The following is a 19,241-nucleotide window of genomic DNA, read 5'->3' as shown; positions in this document are numbered from 1 at the left end:
TGGAACGGCCGAGGTGTGTGTGTGCGCGCGCGCGCGCGTGGCCCGAGGAGGAGAAATAGGGTGTGTGCGCGCGTGGCCCCGGGTCAGAAGTAGGGTGCGCGCGACGGTTGTGGTGGGTGGATGGGCGGGTGGGCACCCGGCATGGGCGGGGAAACAACGAAGAATCCATCTTCTCACCATGAAAGGAGTTAGTTGGCAGCGCCCAGGCTGTGGGCTGCGCTCGGTAGGGCAGCCCCAGGCAGAAAAAAGGAGCCGGGACAGCAACCTCTCCCGGCGCAGGTGGCAGAGCCCTGCGGCTGCGGAGAGGTGGCGCGCGGTCCCCCAGGGGCGGGGTAGTGAGGGGGGAGGGCTGCCTGTCTAACCGCGGAGGCCTTTCTCCTCCTCCGGGGAACTTCTCCGCCAGGTGAGAATGGTTAGACTGAGCTTCGTGTCTTGGCCCTGTTACGTTCGTGTTTAGATACCTTCACCACGAATCCTTGGAAAGGCTGATGCAGAGTGAGACTGGAATTTAAAAGTCTTTCGAGTAAAGGAATTAACCCTAACCCTGGTCAACTCTTGGAAAAGCCTAATTGCTCTACCTTTTTACTTTGAATTACACTATAATTTCTTCTGTGATGGGAACAGTTTTTTTGACTACTCGTTATTCACTTCTTTCTATTCTACTTCCTGAAATAAGAACTGAAAACTAAAAAAAGTGATTGTAAAACTTTATGGCATAATTATAACTGCTTCACCATTTTTTTTTTTAACCATGAAGTGAGATTGTGTGAGCCTTCACAATTTCGGTTCCTAAGAAAACCTCTTTCCAGGGATTGTATACATGCATTTTAACATATTGCATCTCCTCACAGGGTAGGTAAATAACTTGATTCTTCTTATGATAAAGCAGGCACTCATGCCTTAAATATTATTGCATGAATGGACAAACCTAAGAATTTATCTGGTTCTCCAGTTATTCTCAAATGACACAGTAACAAATAAGTAATAGGAGAAACAAAAGAGGGCATTCCAGATTTCAACTAATTACAGGACATATTAGAATTGTATTTACACATTTTGCGTAAGGCACCATGTGGATATATTGATACAACATCATTCTGTTGTTTGTATTGTTTCCTCATGAATATCAGGGATTCAGAAAGAAAAACACACATTTGTTAGCCAATATAAAATAATTGATGGCGATTTGTCAGTTTCTCGGAGTCTTAATCATCACTATAACCACTCCTGTTGTCTGTGCTTCCCATGAGTAGTAAGCTCTAGGATTGTGTCAGCACTGAAAACAAATCAACACTAGAAAAAGGAAACTGCACCTTCTACCCCCCCAGTCTTCCCTGACTACATTGTGTCACTATTACCCTGTCACCTGGTTGTCAGTCACAATATGAAGACGAAGTGGGAAGTTCCACTTATAATCAATCACTTTCTGCTAATAAAATTTTTTTTCCAGTTCTCTTTCCACTTGAAGTTCCCAAAATGGAGAACAATTAGGATTAGTACTCGTCAACTTTTCACGATGAAGAGTATATTAAATATAAAAATTGAGGCACACTGTTGAGAGAATTAATATTACAGGTTTTAGCGTGTCGTTGAAAAACTGGGCTTGTTATCAATAGAGCTGCTTTTCTTACTAGTCCTTTACATTTTCTTTCCACAGTAGCTTTAGGAAAATGAAAATAAGAATCCAGAATACAAGACTGAAAAAATGTAGGTTTACCTGTAACTTCTTTTGGTGCATGATTCTTAAAACTTAAGTTCAGCCTTCAGAAGTAGAAGTTGAAGATTTGGGAAACAAATAATTATTTTATTTTCTTAACTTGAAAAGCTGAGACAGTGTAGTTCAGTTTCCCTCACACTCTGCCAGGAATCTACATTGCACAAGGAAATGAAGAATCGCCATGATTATGTGGACAATTCTTGTCGTTGTTTGTATATTTTAATGAAAAGATTTTTTTTCTAAGCATTGTTTGCTATCCTCCCTTGCAGTTGCTGCCTCAGTCCCTATTTCTCTGCACTGGAAGCCCCTAGTTCAGTTCTTTAGAACTGTCATTAAATCCTCTCTGAAGGTTTGCACTAGTCTAAGAATGGCCTGACTGATCAGTTTGATTGCTCTCTGCTAGCTAATTACTGGACTACTCTTTTAAGTAAATACCATAAGCGGGGAACTCGTTTAAAACCACAGTCTGCTTGCAGGGTACCAACCACGTTGCCTTTGACTAGGTTGAATCTTCCTTGGGTCAAAGGAATGGGTAACAAAGGGGCTAATTCCTGGAGGGAAGGCAGCAGGATGAATCAGATCTAGCCTGGACCCCCTACTAAGCCGAAGTTGGCCACATCTTAGAGCGTTCCTAAAGCGCTAACATTCATGTAGCAAAGCCTGTGCAAACTGTGTTTGCTCTCTGTCATTCTGGACAGGCCATACGGATATTCAAAACAGTGAAAAAGGCACCTGTCTGGTACAAATAACACAGTGCCTTTGGATACATCTGCCTTCTACACCCTCACCCAGTTGGTTCAGGAAATTAGAAGCATGATGTTAACCTGACCTTGGGCATGAAAAGAGGTCCACGGTTGTGGTTGTGGTCCTAAGGACTGCCCTCCCTTTTTAGTGGTGCATTTCAAATATGCACCTAATTATTTTCATTTTGTAAGCATAAATTTTGTGCTGAGTCTAGTGCTTGGAGTTGTTACACGTGTCAGTACTGTGATTAACTCCCCAGCGTCTTCATGTGGGGATAAATTACTGCTGTGGAGGCTGGTGGCCACCAAGTGACGGTTTCAGGCTGCCTTCTTCTCCGACAGTTACACTCGTCAACGGCATGGCTTTCTACCCTTTTATTCTTCCCCTCTTTTTTCTCCAAACAAATATTTCCACTGCACTCCCATTGTGAACTGGACTAATGGACAAAGAAAGGAGATTACCTACTTAGTGTTGCTCATTTCTGAAGATACAGGTGGAGAGATAAAGCCTTACGAGTCCAGGCGTCTCTTCTACAGGAAGATGGACATTCCGATTATATTTTAGTTTCTTCTCACACCCCCGGAATCGCTGTATTTTTTAGCACTTCAGAAAATAACACAGAGACTCCCTGGTTTAATCATCAACACCAGCGTCATCTGTAGCTTGCTGGCTGCTTTCCATAGAGCTTTCACAATTGCACTCGCATGTGTTCTTATTAGCAACCCCTGAGGATGTTAGGTAGGTGTGATGGAGACTTATGTTTCACCAAATGCTGTTTCCATTTCTGCTTTAACACATAGCTGGATAGTGTTTCCCAGACTTCTTGTGGTCAGGTAAAGCCCGTGTGACTGTATTCTGGCCAGTGGAAAACAGGAGGATGTGATATGTGCCACTTCCAAGCCTGGTGCCTAAAAGACCCTGATCCTCTGTGCTCTCTGTCTTCCCTTTTCTGCCAACAGGATGCAAGGCCCTGGTGTATGGCAGAACCACTAGATAGAAGTTGACTGGGTCCCTGAATGCCTGCATGGAGTAGGGACCTCATTCCAATCCCAGCGACCTTCACTGGACAATGAAGTGCAAGAGAAATAATCCACTGAGATTTGAGGGGCTGATTGTTTGGGCAGTTAGCTTATACTGACTAATACAGTATAATTGGAATCATCTGTCTTCAGTAATGAGCTTGTGGGCACAGAAAAGCTATGTGACTTGCTCAAAGGCACAAAAATTAGTGAGGCCAGCTGAAATTTATCCAGTGCTTAGTCAGTGAGGCACTGTGCTGAATGATTTATGCATATAATGCTCACAAGAAACCTATGAGGAGGGTACTACACTTAGTAGGCCCAGTTTACAGATGAGCAAACTGATATTTGGTTAAGGAATGTGGAAGAGGACATAGTCATTTCTTTTTTAAAGTGGTTTTTTTTTAAAATTTATTGATTTATTGATTTATTGATTTATTGATTTATTTTTTATTTTTGGCTGTGTTGGGTCTTCGTTTCTGTGCGAGGGCTTTCTCTAGTTGCGGCAAGAGGGGGCCACTCTTCATTGCGGGGCGCGGGCCTCTCACTTTCGCGGTCTCTCTTGTTGCAGAGCACAGGCTCCAGACGTGCAGGCTCAGTAGTTGTGGCTCACGGGCCTAGTTGCTCCGCGGCATGTGGGATCTTCCCAGACCAGGCCTCGAACCCATGTCCCCTGCATTGGCAGGCAGATTCTCAACCACTGCGCCACCAGGGAAGCCCTCATTTCTTAAAAGACTACACAGCATCTGGGGATGGTGGTGTGAAGGGTCCCACAGTGTAAGTGGCTGCTGGTTGAGGCATCCTTACCATCTTGGTTAGGTGTGACCTTGGCTGAGTTTGCTGCTGCCAGCCTTCCTGTTGACTCCTTGTGTGATTGATTGTTTTCCAATAAATTATTTTCCTGCTTAAATTGACCATACTCAGTTTCTGTTGCTTGCGAATAATAACCCCACATAGCACAGAGAGGTTGAGTAAATTACAGATCACAGTATTGATAAATGGCAGAGCAAAGATTTTAATCTAGGTCTGTCTGATCCCCAAACCTCTATCCCTAACCTCTATATTTCTTAGCCCAAACTGGAACTCCAGCCATATGACTCTATGTCTTCTTTTTTTCCCCCTCAATATCATTGGCCTTGGAATAAAGAAAATCTGGATTCAAGGTCATAGTAGGTAAGTTAAGTTGCCTAAGCCTTAGCAAAAAGGAATTTTTACTAAGTTGGTTCCTTTGTAATTTAAGAGATATAGTAATCCATACAAACAAAATATCTGGCACATATTAAGAACAATAGTTATTATTATTACATACAGTTATGTTTCCCAAGTTTCTTTCTAATGATTATATGATTAGTTGTTGTGCATAAAATGTTTAGAGGGCATAATAATAAGTTGAGTATATATTACTTTGAGAGAACTTATTTTTGCCTGGGCCTAGCCCCAAATATCCAAAGACTTGTTGTGTATATAATCACAAAAAGAGAATTAAGGTACTTATTCAGATAATTTAGGCAATCTCCTTCCCTTCCCTTGATGAAAAGGAAAGAATTACTTTCAAAGAGATGATTTCTGTTGCCTACTTATATTGATTAACTTTATTAGATAATTTCTCAAGGGTATACCTAATATTGACTGTAATCACAGTCTAGCTATTGAGGTGATATTAGTGAATTTTACCCAGACACAGAATTCATCTGGTTTTCTTCCAAAATAAGTTTCCAATTTTTAAATTTTGAGATGTTTATAAGAAGAATTGAAGCACATTTATTTGGGAGAAATGAATGCAAACCCGCCTGGAAGCAGGGAGCCAATGTGGGGACCTTGCAGAGGGGAGGAGGACCAGGAGGGGAACATTTCCAGTCAAAAATGGAAAGAAAAAGAACAAGCATCTTTGTGAGGAAAGATGTGTTGAGGAAAGAAGCTGTTCTTCGACAGGCATAAGGACTCAGCTTGTCCTACCAGATACTATCTATAGCTATGGGGTCCCTTGACCTGGCATCAGCTTATCCAGGGTACCACTGGGACCCTGTCCTGCAAAAACTGCTAGTGCCCTAGCACAATGCGTGGCACATCCAGAGTAGAGTGAGTGTTCAGAACTTACCCTCTTGACCTTTGTCATCCATACACATTCCACTTTGCATCTGGTCTCACAGCAGTCTCTTCACTTTCAATACCTATATGCATATAGATACGCATCCAACCTAAAGAGACATATACACAAGTTGCTGCCCTCATCCCACCAATGAACACATCCCTGCATGCATCCTCAGACACAGATCTCTCCAGTTGACCCAGAACATGGAAAAACATGATGTTTTCATTCTTCCGTGAGCAAGGTACTTTACCTGGTGTACTCATTGTGCTTGAATTGACCAGCCACAGACATTTCTTCCTTTCAACCTGCCATTCATTCATCCATTCAACAGGTACTTGTGTAAAAGGCTGGGATAACCTCTGAATGCATCCTTTGAACAAAATAAGCAGTTCCTGCCCTCACGCAGCTTAACTGTGTAATGGGGGAAAGCTTACTGTCCAGAAAGGAAAACAGACATTCAAATAAGCACACACACTTCGATATTTACAACTTGGGATCAATGCTATGAAAGAAAAGAAAGGACAGCCTTCATTTAGATTTAGAGCAGGAATGGCCATTCTGAAGAGGTTGTATTTTCTAACCAGGGTATTGTTTGTTTCCCTCCAAATTGGCTGTCTAGTTAACAACAGGTTATCTTCCATTCCAAGTACAGGAAGCTTTAAGCATATTCTGGCTCAGAGCTTCACATCCACTCTGTCTGATGCCTCAGAGAAGACAGGTGCACATCCTACAGGCCAATATCTAGAACAGAGAAGGTTTCTGAGAATTCAGAGAACAGATCTTGAAGAAATTAGGAGCTGAATAACCCGAGTGAGGTGCATTGAAGTAAAGGAAATCATCAAAGTTTGAAAAGAGGAAGCTATGACCAGAGAGAATCTGCCACATGACTGTGAACTCCTGAAACAGAGGTTCAAAACTCTTAACTGGGGAGGGCGAGGTGGGAGGAGAAATGAAGCAGGATTGCTTTCTGAGGATAATACCAACTTCACCATCTGTTGAAATTCAAGCCAAAATTAGTCTCAAGCCTGGCCTGCTCCTTGCATTTCAGGTTAGTAAGTATCGGTCACAAAGGAGACTAAAAGTATAATTAAAACTTTGCTGTAGTTTAAGAAGGCCTAAAAGTATGAAAGTCAAAGTCAATGAATAAGGCTGTTTGTTTTATAGGAAAACAAAAAGCTACAGTGCTTGATCGAACAAGAAATGAGATTTGATTGTATAAACAGCAATTTTAAAAATAAATTTATTTATTTACTTATTTTTGGCTGCGTTGGGTCTTCGTTGCTGTGCGCAGGCTTTCTCTAGTTGCGGCGAGCGGGGGCTACTCTTCGTTGTGGTGCGTGGGCTTCTCATTGTGGTGACTTGTCTTGTGGAGCACGGGCTCTAGGTGCGCGGGCTTCAGTAGTTGTGGCACTCAGGCTCAGTAGTTGTGGCTCGCAGGCTCTAGAGCACAGGCTCAGTAGTTGTGGCACACGGGCTTAGTTGCTCCGCAGCATGTGGGATCTTCCCAGACCAGGGCTCGAACCTGTGTCCTCTGCATTGGCAGGCAGATTCTTAACCCCTGCGTCACCAGGCAAGCCCAGCAGCAATTTTTTAATATGACTTTCTGATGTCAAGTTGTTTCGTGTATTTTCCTATGAAATAATAGATTGTATATTAAAAGAGCTGTAAAATTTGCCTAAGACATTTCTGCAGTAAGATTCATTCATTTAATGTAACAGAAGAAAAGCAAGTACATTTTTGAAAATTGAAGTATAGTTGACATACAATTTTATGTTAGTTTCAGGTATACAACAGTGACTTGACATTTGCATACATTATGAAATGATGACAGACCTATTAACCATCTGTCACCATACAGAGTTATTACAATATTATTGACCATATTCCTTATGCTGTATATTACATCCTGTGGCTTATTTATTTTTCTAACTGGAGGTTCGTATTTCTTAATCCTCTTCACATATTTCTCCCCACCATTCCCGTCCCCTCTGGCAACCATCCATTTGTTCTCTCTCTCTGAGTCTGTGTTTGTTTTGTTTGTTTGTTTGTTTTGCTTTTTAGGTTCCACATATAAACGAGATCATACTTTGTCTTTCTATTTCTTTCTTTATGATTTATTTCATTTAGCGTAATACCCTCTAGATCCATTTTTATTGTCACAAATGGCAATATTTCATTTTTGTTATTGCTGAGTAATATTCCATTTTGTGTGTGTGTGTGTATATATATACATATGTATATCGTACGTCTTTTATCTGTTCATCTATCGATGGACACTTAAGTTGAAAAAGCAAGTACATTTTGAAGATATTGAATGTGAGGACTGAGAATTGAATATGAATTCTTTTTCTCTCAATCACGAATTAGTGTAAAAGTGTCAGTTGCTAAGAAGTAAAATTTTTGTGAAATTTTAGTAGCTGAAAGAACAGCATACACTTCTCAAAACCGTCCTGTTGTGTTTGTCTTGATTTGTCTTCATCTCTGATCCTATTACACTAATGCTGCAGGGATTTTAAAAGATCCGCTGACAGTCTAAATTGTCTGAAGTGTAATTCACTCTAAACTATATATGTTGAATTTAAGCTTTGATAGCAGTCACTTCTTACTGAGTGTTCTACCTATGGATTAAACTTTTTTTTATAGCCAAACAAACTGTAAAAAGAAAAAGTATTATTTAGTTTTGTTTTCCTTTTCCTGGCTTGCATCTCATTTAAAATTTTGTTTTCCAAATTGAACATTAAAAAAAATGCCACAAAGGAATAGAAATAAAATATATCTTCCTCTTGAGGAAGAGACCATCCTCTAGGTGAGGTTTTGCCTGGACTCACATAATTTTGGAGATCCTGTTTACAAACTCCTTTAGGTTCTTATACGTTGCACAGTCACTTGGACTTGAAGGTGTGGCGCTAGAAATGCCCATTTTATGGAGTGTTCGTAAGTCCTTGATTGTCAAAGAAAGTCCAAAGGTCTCTCTTTTTGACCCAGATGACATACCAGTCAGCTTTAAACCCCAAATCAAATCTTTTAACCCTTGCCAAGGACTGGCCTTAGGAAAGATTAAAAAACACATTTAAAAAAATTCAGTACATTCTATTTTTTAAAGATTTCCCCTGGCAGTTTTTTTTTTTTTAACATCTTTATTGGAGTATAATTGATTTACAACGTTGTGTTAGTTTCTGCTGTATAACAAAGTGAATCAGCTATATGAATACATATATCCCCATATCCCCTCCCTCTTGCATCTCCCTCCCACCCTCCCTATCCCACCCCTCTAGGTGGTCACAAAGCACTGAGCTGCTCTCCCTGTGCCATGCAGCTGCTTCCCACTAGCTATCTGTTTTACATTTGGTAGTGTATATATGTCAATGCTACTCTCTCACTTCGTCCCAGCTTACCCTTCCCCCTTCCCGTGTCCGCAAGTCCATTCTCTATGTCTGTGTCTTTATTCCTGTCCTGTCCCTAGGTTCATCAGAACCTTTTTTTTTTTTTTAGATTCCATAAATATGTGTTAGCATACGGTGTTTGTTTTTCTCTTTCTGACTTACTTCACTCTGTATGACAGACTCTATGTCCACCCACCTACAAATAGTTCAAATTTGTTTCTTTTTATGGCTGAATAATATTCCTTGTATATATGTGCCACATCTTCTTTATCCATTCATCTGTCAGTGGACACTTAGATTGCTTCCATGTCCTGGCTATTGTAAATAGTGCTGCAATGAACATTGGGGTACATGTCTCTTTTTGAATTATGGTTTTCTCAGGGTATGTGCCCAGTAGTGGGATTGTTGGGTCATATGGTAGTTCTATTTTTAGTTTTTGAAGGAACCTCCATACTGTTCTCCATAGTGGCTGTGTCAATTTACATTCCCACCAACAGTGCAAGAGGGTTCCCTTTTCTCCACACCCTCTCCAGCACTTACTGTTTGTAGATTTTTTGATGATGGCCATTCTGACCAGTGTGAGGTGATACCTCATTGTAGTTTTGATTTGCATTGCTCTAATGATAAGTGACGTTCAGCATCCTTTCATGTGTTTGTTGGCAATCTGTATATCTTCTTTGGAGAAATGTCTATTTAGGTCTTCTGCCCATTTTTGGAATGGGTTGTTTGTTTTTTTGATATTGAGCTGCATGAGCTGCTTATATATTTTGGAGATTAATCCTTTGTCAGTTGCTTCATTTGCAAATATTTTCTCCCATTCTGAGGCTTGTCTTTTCATCTTGTTTATGGTTTCCTTTACTGTGCAAAAGCTTTTAAGTTTCATTAGGTCCCATTTGTTTATATTTGTTTGTATTTCCCTTTCTCTAGGAGGTGGGTCAAATAGGATGTTGCTGTGATTTATGTCATAGAGTGTTCTGCCTGTTTTTCTCTAAGAGTTTTACAGTGTCTGGTCTTACATTTAAGTCTTTAATCCATTTTGAGTTTATTTTTGTGTGTGGTGTTAGGGAGTGTTCTAATTTCATTCTTTTACATGTAGCTGTCCAGTTTTCCCAGCACCACTTATTTGAAGAGGCTGTCTTCTCTCCATTGTATATTCTTGCCTCCTTTCTCAAAGGTAAGGTGACCATATGTACATGGGTTTATCTCAGGGCTTCCTATCCTGTTCCATTGATCTATATTTCTGTTTTTGTGCCATTACCATACTGTCTTGATTACTGTAGCTTTGTAGTATAGTCTGAAGTCCAGGAGCATGATTCCTCCAGCTCCGTTTTTCTTTCTCAAGATTGCTTGGGCTATTCGGGGTCTTTTGTGCTTCCATACAAATTGTGAAATTTTTTGTTCTAGATCTGTGAAAAATGCTGTTGGTAGTTTGATAAGGATTGCATTGAATCTGTAGCTTGCTTTGGTTAGTATAGTCATTTTCACAATGTTGATTCTTCCAATCCAAGAACATGGTATATCTCTCCAGCTGTCTGTATCATCTTTAATTTCCTTCCTCAGTGTCTTATAGTTTTCTGCATACAGGTCTTTTGTCTCCTTAGGTAGGTTTATTCCTAGGTATTTTATTCTTTTTGTTGCAGTGGTAAATGGGAGGGTTTCCTTAATTTCTCTTTCAGATTTTTCGTCATTAGTGTATAGGAATGCGAGAGATTTCTGTGCATTAATTTTGTATCCTGGTAATTTACCAAATTCATTGATTAGCTCTAGTAGTTTTCTGGTAACATCTTTAGGATTCTCTATGTATAGTATCATGTCATCTGCAAACAGTGACAGTTTTACTTCTTCTTTTCTGATTTGGATTCCTTTTATTTCTTTTTCTTCTCTGATTGCTGCGGCTAAATCTTCCAAAACTATCTAGAATAATAGTGGTGAGAGTGGGCAACCTTGTCTTTTTCCTGATCTTAGAGGAAATGGTTTCAGTTTTTCACCACTGAGAACAATGTTGGTTGTGGGTTTATCATATATGACTTTTATTATGTTGAGGTAGGTTCCCTCTATGCCTACTTTCTGGAGAGTTTTTATCATAAATGGGTGTTGAATTTTGTCAAAAGCTTTTTCTGCATCTATTGAGATGATCATATGTTTTTTCTTCTTCAATTTGTTAATATGGTGTATCACATTGATTGATTTGCATGTATTGAAGAATCCTTGCATTCCTAGGATAAACCCCACTTGATCATGGTGTATGATCCTTTTAATGTGCTGTTGGATTCTGTTTGCTAGTATTTTGTTGAGGCTTTTTACATCTATGTTCATCAGTGATATTGGCCTGTAGTTTTCTTTTTTTTGACATCTTTGGTTTTGGTATCAGGGTGATAGTGGCCTTGTAGAATGAGTTTGGGAGTGTTCCTTCCTCTGCAGTTTTTTGGAAGAGTTTGAGAAGGCTAGGTGTTAGCTCGTCTCTAAATGGTTGATAGAAATCACCTGTGAATCCATCTGATCCTGGGCTTTTGTTTGCTGGAAGATTTTTAATCACAGTTTCAATTTAAGTGCTTGTGATTGGTCTGTTTATATTTTCTATTTCTTCCTGGTTCAGTCTCGGAAGGTCGTGCTTTTCTAAGAATTTGTCCATTTCTTCCAGGTTGTCCATTTTTTTGGCATATAGTTGCTTGTAGTAATCTCTCATGATCCTTTGTATTTCTCAGTGTCAGTTGTTACTTCTCCTTTTTCATTTCCCATTCTGTTGATTTGAGTCTTCTCCCTTTTCTTCTTGATGAGTCTGGCTAAGGGTTTATCAATTTTGTTTATCTTCTCAAAGAACCAGCTTTTACTTTTATTGATCTTTGCTATTGTTTCCTTCATTTCTTTTTCATTTATTTCTGATCTGATCTTTATGATTTCTTTCCTTCTGCTAACTTTGAGGTTTTTTTGTTCTTCTTTCCTTAATTGCTTAAGGTGTAAGGTTAGGTTGTTTATTTGAGATTTTTCTTATTTCTTGAGGTAGGACTGTATTGCTATAAATTTCCCTCTTAGAACTGCTTTTGCTGCATCCCATAGGTTTTGGGTTGCTGTGTTTTCGTTGTCATTTGTTTCTAGGTACTTTTTGATTTCCTCTTTGATTTCTTCAGTGATCTCTTGGTTATTTAGTAGTGTATTATTTAGCCTCCATGTGTTTGTGTTTTTTACAGATTTTTTCCTGTAATTGATATCTAGTCTTATAGCACTGTTGTCGGAAAAGATACTTGATACGATTTCAGTCTTCTTAAATTTACCAAGGCTTGATTTGTGACCCAAGATATGATCTACCCTGAAGAATGTTCCATGAGCACTTGAGAAGAAAGTGTATTCTGTTGTTTTTGGATGGAATGTCCAGTAAATATCAGTTAAATCCATCTTGTCTAATGTGTCATTTAAAGCTTGTGTTTCCTTATTTATTTTCATTTTGGATAATCTTTCTATTGGTGAAAGTGGGGTGTTAAAGTCCCCTACTATGATTGTGTTACTGTCGATTTCCCCTTTTATGGCTGTTAGCATTTGCCTTATGTACTGAAGTGCTCGTATGCTGGGTGCATAAATATTTACCCTTGATATAAATTGTTATATTTTCCTCTTGGGTTGATCCCTTGATCATTATGTAGTGTCCTTCTTTGTCTCTTGTAATAGTCTTTATTTTAAAGACTATTTTGTCTGATATGAGAATTGCTACTCCAGCTTTCTTTTGATTTCCATTTGCATGGAATATCTTTTTCCATCCCCTCACTTTCAGTCTGTATGTGTCCCTAGGTCTGAAGTGGGTCTCTTGTAGACAGCATTTGTATGTGTCTTGTTTTTGTATCCATTCAGCCAGTCTGTGTCTTTTGGTTGGAGCATTTAATCCATTTACATTTAAAGTAATTGTTGATATGTATGTTCCTATTACCATTTTCTTAATTGTTTTGGGTTTGTTATTGTTGGTCTTTAACTTCTCTTGTATTTCCTGCCTAGAGAAGTTCCTTTAGCATTTGTTTTAAAGCTCGTTTTTTGGAGCTGAATTCTCTTAACTTCTGATTGTCTGTAAAGGTTTTAATTTCTCCGTCGAATCGGAATGCGATCCTTGCTGGGTAGAGTAATCTTGGTTGTAGGTTTTTCCCTTTCATCACTCTAAATATGTCCTGCCATTCCCTTCTGGCTTTCAGAGTTTCTGCTGAAAGATCAGCTGTTAACCTTATGGGGATTCCCTTGTATGTTATTTGTTGCTTTTCCCTTGCTGCCTTTAATATTTTTTCTTTGTATTTAATTTTTGATAGTTTGTTAATATGTATCTTGGTGTGTTTCTCCCTGGATTTGTCCTGTATGGGACTCTCTTCGCTTCCTGGACTTGATTGACTATTTCCTTTCCCATGTTAGGGAAGTTTTCAACTATAATCTCTTCAAATATTTTCTCAGACCCTTTTTTTTTCTCTTCTTCTTCTGGGACACCTATAATTTGAATGTTGGTGCCTTTAATGTTGTCCCAGAGGTCTCTGAGACTGTACTCAAGTCTTTTCGTTCTTTTTTCTTTATTCTGCTCTGTGGTAGTTATTTCCACTACTTAATCTTCCAGGTCATTTATCTGTTCTTCTGCCTCAGTTAGTCTGCTATTGATTCCTTCTAGAGTATTTTTAATTTCATTTATTGTGTTCATCATTGTTTGCTCTTTAGTTCTTCTAGATCCTTGTTAAACGTTTCTTGTATTTTTTCCATTCTATTTCCAAGATTTTGGATCATCTTTACTATTATTACTCTGAATTCTTTTTCAGGTAGACTGCCTATTTCCTCTTTATTTATTTGGTCTGTTGGGTTTTTACCTTGCTCCTTCATCTGCTGCATATTTCTCTGTCTTCTCATTTTGTTAACTTACTGTTTTTGGGGTCTCCTTTTCTCAGGCTGCAGGTGTGTAGTTCCCATTGTTTTTCGTGTCTGCCCCCAGTGTATGAGGTTGGTTCAGTGGGTAGTGCAGGCTTTCTGGTGGAGGGGACTGGTGCCTATGTTATGGTGATTGGGATCACCTGGATCTTGTCTTTCTAGTGGGCAGGGCCGCGTCTGGCGGTGTGTTTTAGGGTGTCTGTGAACTTTTAGTATGATTTTAGGCAGGCTCTCTGCTAATGGGTGGGGTTGTGTTCCTGTCTTGCTAGTTGTTTGGCATGAGGTGTCCAGCACTGGAGCTTGCTGGCCATTGGGTGGAGCTGGGTCTTAGCATTGAGATGGAGATCTCTGGGAGAGCTCTTGCTGATTGATATTACATGGTGCCAGGAGGTGTCTGTTGGTCCAGTGTTCTGATCTCGGCTCTCCCACCTCAGAGGCTCAGGCCTAACACCAAGCTGGAGCACCAAGACCCTGTCGGCCACACAGCCAGGTACGTGGGGATTTTCTTGCCTTTTGGGAAGTCTGAGGTCTTCTGCCAGCGTTCAGTAGGTGTTCTGTAGGAGTTTTCCCAGATGTAGACGTATGTTTGATGTATTTGTGGGGAAGAAGGTGATCTCTACGTGTTACTCCTCTGGCATCTTGAAGGTTCCCCTGCAATAGGAGACTCCATTAAAGACACCAACCTCTGCAAGAGCTAGAGATGCAGAGGCATTGTTTTCAAAGGGTTTGCAGCTTGCCTTTTTTTTTCTTTTTCCTTGTGCTTCATCTAGTTTCACTTGTTCACAGGGTGCTTCATGCAGAGGCCTCATACCCGGCACTTCGGATCAGAGTGCCTAGTGAGAAATAGCTGTGCTGACACCTCAGCTCGCGGGCTGGGCTGTGTGCCTCCATTGCTGTTTTTAAAGGGTTACTTTTCTCTCTTTGGATATTGACAAAATGTGCTTTTGCAGTTGACATTTTTTCCTGTATTTTTCTGAGATGAGATTTGTGCAGGAGGGTTGGAGGATTGGGTCTGCTGTTTTACAGATCTGCCCAAGCATTCACTTTTACAGAAAGATGCCTGAGATCTCTGCTGCTTTATAAAAGCTCTATTTATTAGAAAGTGTTCAGTTCTGTCCAGGTGATCCCTACATTGCTCTGTAGTGAGTAGTGGGACACTTTTTTTTTTTAGAAGTTTGAGGAAATCGTTTGTCTTGCAAAGCCAGTATCAATCCTGTGATCCCTGAACTAATGTGTTAATTGTAGTGGCATTTTAAGCTTGGGCAAATGCTAATGTCTTTTTCCCCACTTCCATCCATAATAATGATAAAAGCTTTCCTATAATTCAAATTAAGGCTCTCTCTTGGGAGCTTCCTTCTTATACGACTTCTCTCTGCTCTGCAAAACTGCCTCCCGCCCTTCTTAGGATAGCTGTCCCTGAGCCCTGAATCAACAAACCCAGGAATCCAGAAGGCCACTGGTCTAAAAGGATTGACAGAGCAATGCCAAGCAGAGCTTCCCTTCTTCTCTTTCCCCCTTTCTTTCCATTTCTCAGTAAATCAACAACCTCAATAACTAACATTTAGTAAGCACTAACCATGGTGCCAGGCAATGTGTAAAGTGCTTTTAGTGAATTATTTTCCCTATGCTACAAATAAGGACACTGAGAGAAGTTATGTAATTTTTCCAGGGTTCCAGAGCTCACAAGTGCTGTGGCAGAGAGTGTGTGCTGCTGACCACTGAATTACAGCGTCTCCTCCTCCCCAGCACTGATCAGGGGCCCACTCCTTAACACTTCACCCCATCCCTTAAAGCACAAAAGGACAAAGCCGCCACATTTCAATAAAGGATAAAGGTAAAACGTCTCTGAGCAATAATGGTATACTTAGTTTAGCTACCCACCACCCATCCCTGGGTGCCCAGGAAGCGGGTACAAAAAGCAGGAAGTAGAAAATTCTTCACAGTATTTCTGATTGGAGCTTATAAGCACTTATTTTAATTTTCTATTTTATGTGGAGTAGTTTACCACTTCTGCAACTACCAAGGGTATCTATAATAGCTTCTGTGAAGTTTAAATGATCAAATACTTCCTTATACTCTGTCTTATTCTGTTCACAAGCACCCAACCAAAGTCAGTTTTCCTGCTTAAGCTGAACGTATGCATGGATAAAGTGGAGAGTAGAGTGAATAACATGAAAAAAACATCAATGGAGTATAAACTATGTGCCAGGGATTATGCTAAACCCTTTGTATTTATCTTAGATAAGCCTATGGTAAACCAACAAAGGAGGTGGCATTATTGCCCCTGCTGCTCTATTGGGATGTAAAGTCAGTCAGAAAATCTGCAGTCGTTTGGTACATCTCTTTTAGGGGAGATGGGGTAGGAATGGGCATAGGCAAGAAAGATTAGCATAAACTCAGATGCAAATGGGGGTAATGGGAGATACATCACCTACCCCTTTTTGTCTTTCTATTCTCATTATAGACGTTGCTAATCCACAGCACCATTCCTTCCTTCAAGGGCTCACCACCATCTACTAGTGATGGCACAAGAGATTTTGCCATGCTTGACCTAGCATATACTGTGTGTAGAATTGATTCCAAGAGACCCTAATACAAGGTGGTTTTGTAAACTTTGAAGGTATGTTGATGAGGTCCTCCTTGCCTAGGTGATTATGGAAGGGCTCTGAAGATCTTTCATCAGGGTTTTTGGCTTTGTAGGGTGAACTTTTTGCAAATAGAATATGAAAGGGATGTAGCAGGAGAGAGATCATGATCATTAAATATGTAACTAGAAAAAAATCTCACCTAGGATAGAGGGTCCTGCAAGGCATATTCACCTACAAAAAAAGTACCTCAAGAATGTCTGGAATGTATCTAACATTATCATACATGCCTTTCTGCAAAATACCCACATTTGCAATTCAGAGAGCAGCAGCACACAAACTGAAGAGGCAGGAACAGATTGCATTTGGGTCCAACTGTGACATTTAAGTTTTCAACTCTATGAACCAGCTAAATCTTCCAATACTTTAAATAGAATTTTGGGAGCCAAGTAGGGAGTAAGTGATTTTAAAAAATAGATGAATTGCAATAATTAAAAGCTAACTTTATTTAGTAGATACTTTGTGATGTTTAAACATACACGAAAATGAATATTTGGACAATTGAATCATTTGAAACCTATGGCATAGAGGTTTGCTATAATAACACAGCCCTTTGGGGAATATTTCCCTAAAGGATCAAACATTTATTCATTATCTCTATTTTATCTTTTGTTCTTGATGCTTGTGTATTTTAATAATTCTCACTCATATAAGGTAGGAGACACATTTTGAATTATATTTATACAAGTTGAACTCTTGTTTATCTCCCTTACTGAAAGAGTGAAACACTATTTCTTTATTATGAATGCAGTGCAGTGCACAATTGACTCTAGAACCAGAGAGAGGAGAAAACTCAATCTTTAGTCTGTTTGTAGCTGCCTTAAATATTTGAGAGAATTCAGCTTATTCAGGATGATTCTGTTGCAATGCATTAGTGTTTAATGTGAACACTCACAAGAACTGACTCATTTTTCTGAACGTTTTCCTGGCCTCCAGTGTTTGGTGAGGAACCTCAGAAGAACACAACTTTCTAGTTAATAAATATTTTTGAATGAGAACATAAAAAGCATTCTACAGAATAAAAATTTACTTGATAACTTGATAACCTCTGTAAGGTGTAGAGGAAGAATATATTGAGATTTTGGTTGTTGGGAAAAAAGTAAGTATTTAAGAGTAATATACTCAACATGGTCTGTGACTTGGTGCATGGTTGGACGAAGGACTATCTTGTTCTTAACACATTAGCATTCTTCCTTACTAATGGACTGCTTAATTTCATTAACAGGAATACTGAAGATAAGGTATTGCAGCATTTTCTTTGTCTTGAGTCCTAGTTCTTAATTTTATTTGAAAATGCAACAAAAGAAATATTTGTACACTTTGGCTTTAAAGCACTAGTTTAGTAGCTATGGGATGTTTTCCCCATGATAACAAAAATACTTAAAAATGCCTAAAGATGAAAAATACTTTTTAGTTTTTTATATCAAAGCATTTGAATAGGGGGAGGGTGGGAAAGAGAGAAAGGAAGAAGGAAGGGAGGGAAGGACCAGGACAGAGAGAGAGAAAAAAAAATGCCTAGGTTGTAAATCTGTTACACATTTTCCCATGGTCAAACCCGCAGACCAGTGTGATGTTATGGACCTGTCACTCTTGAAGTTCCACTTAGAAGTCCCCAAGGCAACAAAAACAAGCCTTCATAAAAAGCCTGTGTGTCATCAACTACAATCAATAATGTAGGAGATTTAGATGACTTATTAGAAGTGATATATACGTTTTTATTTATTTATTTATTTATGGCTGTGTTGGGTCTTCGTTTCTGTGCGAGGGCTTTCTCCAGTTGTGGCAAGCGGGGGCCACTCTTCATCGCAGTGCGCGGGCCTCTCACTATCGCGGGCTCTCTTGTTGCGGAGCGCAGGCTCCAGACGCGCAGGCTCAGTAGTTGTGGCTCACGGGCCTAGTTGCTCCGCGGCATGTGGGATCTTCCCAGACCAGGGCTCGAACCCGTGTCCCCTGCATTAGCAGGCAGATTCTCAACCACTGCGCCACCAGGGAAGCCCGATATATACGTTTTTAGAGTGCCAATATTATTGCACGGTTTCATTATAAACAAGGTGAGTTACCTTTACCCAAGAGCCTGACCTTTTGAAAATGACAGGAGGAAATATTGATTTTCTACCCATTCTTTTTTCCGACCATAAAAATATTCTAAGTGTTCTAATAGGGCTACAGTGTAAATTATTATATACAATATCTATTTTTGTAATTTATGGGCTCCAAAAGAAAAACTGTTGCCTTTTGAAAATTAATACAGCTTAGAACATGTTTTCAATACTGATTCTGCCTAGAAAGAAGGATTTCATGGTCAGATAAATTTTGGAAATATTGTACTATATTCCCTCCTTAGGCCCTGAGGTGTCTAACCATTAAAAAAATTCAAAGCTCTTTAACTTCATTTTAGTTAGCATCCCCTAGGTTTATTGATCATGCACTCTTTCCTCACTAACACCTATTAACATGATAAAGATTAGAATTCCTTGGAACACATGTGGGAGATCTTTCCAAATATGGCAAAGGATGGTTTACTTTTCTGAGGAATAGTTCAGAGACAAACATTGTAATTTCAGTAGATACATACTTATTTTGATGTGTTAGGAAAAAATGCACATCTCATTCGTGACTGAATGGATATTGTTGCTTAGAATGAAGCTAAGTTAATGTATGAGAAAGGAGTATATTCAAAGAAAATATAAAGTGAATAATAATAGAGATAATATATAGTGTGGCAAAATCATTCAGGTGAATGTCTGAAGACTGGGA

This window comes from Eubalaena glacialis, chromosome 4 (genome assembly GCF_028564815.1).
Source record: "Eubalaena glacialis isolate mEubGla1 chromosome 4, mEubGla1.1.hap2.+ XY, whole genome shotgun sequence".
Classification (NCBI taxonomy): domain Eukaryota; kingdom Metazoa; phylum Chordata; class Mammalia; order Artiodactyla; family Balaenidae; genus Eubalaena; species Eubalaena glacialis.
This window is presented reverse-complemented; position numbering follows the sequence as displayed.